This window comes from Nanorana parkeri, unplaced genomic scaffold (assembly GCF_000935625.1).
Source record: "Nanorana parkeri isolate BGI_ZX_2015 unplaced genomic scaffold, ASM93562v1 scaffold121, whole genome shotgun sequence".
In the NCBI taxonomy this organism is placed as follows: Eukaryota; Metazoa; Chordata; class Amphibia; order Anura; family Dicroglossidae; genus Nanorana; species Nanorana parkeri.
This window is the reverse complement of record NW_017306389.1, coordinates 309978-311084: the sequence shown is the minus strand read 5'-3', so window position 1 is coordinate 311084 and position 1107 is coordinate 309978.

Sequence of the window (1107 nt, the reverse complement as noted above, 5' to 3'; positions counted from 1 at the left end):
ACGCTGATCTCTCTGAAAGTGGCCGGAGCCAGCCGTAAGATCACGGCTGGCTCCGCCCAGCTGTCAGAAGCAGGCTGTCGGCCAGCCAATGGCCGGCCGCTCGGCCAGCTTCGGCTTTCAGCACGGCTCAGCGCTCGACTGAGCTGCTCGGCCGTGATCGGGAGCTGTATGGGCTATTGTGAATAGCCCGTACAGCACCCCCTCGGCTCTCCTGAACCGAAGGGGTCCTGGGGCCGAAGGATCGGCCGAAGCTACGGCCAGATCCTTCGGCAGCTTTGTGAATAGACCCCTAAGTATTTATTTCACATTTAAGCACTGGTGAGCTGCAGTATCTTACACTTTTGTTTTGGCTTTAAATACACTTCATTGTGGGCATTAACGTAGTACTAAACTCTGAAACTTTTTTTTTCCCAGTAATGAATCCAGATCAAACAAATATACATTGCCCAGCAAAGTATTTTTGTATTTTTGTATATTTTTGACCAAGCACTTACAGTCATCATATGCCCAGCAACTGTTCATTTACTAGCCTGTAGACAGGTGGAGGGAGGAGAGGGGGCCAGGGGGGAGGGGAATAACTTAATTTGCTCTGTCCGTATTAATGGAGACGCACACAGCTTACTAGTACATGTAATGGTAGCTCCATAGGACCCTGCAAGGGAAATGAGTCACCCTAAAACACAATATCAGAGCCACTGCTCAGGGGATGAGCTTATTTTCCAGGAAACTAAAACTTTTCAACATCAAGGAGCAGCATCCGTTGTAAGTGATTTAATCAACATTTGTAATAGCTTAAAAACCCTTTGGTTTTAATATTACTTTAATCAAGTGGCCTGATATATAGATGACCACCAGAGGGAGCATTTACAAATGTATTCAATGAAATTCAGTCATCCAAACATTGGAAAAAAGATTTTGTTGGTAAACATTCAATAACTCAATGGGGGGAATTGATCAAAACTGGAGCAGATCAAATCTGGAGCAGTGGCAGCCTGCATAATATTTACTTTTAGTGTATTTAAACTCTTAGAATAAAAATACAATGGGGGGAATTTATCATTACTGGAGCAGAAGATTTTGGAGCAGTTGCCCATAGCAACCAATCAG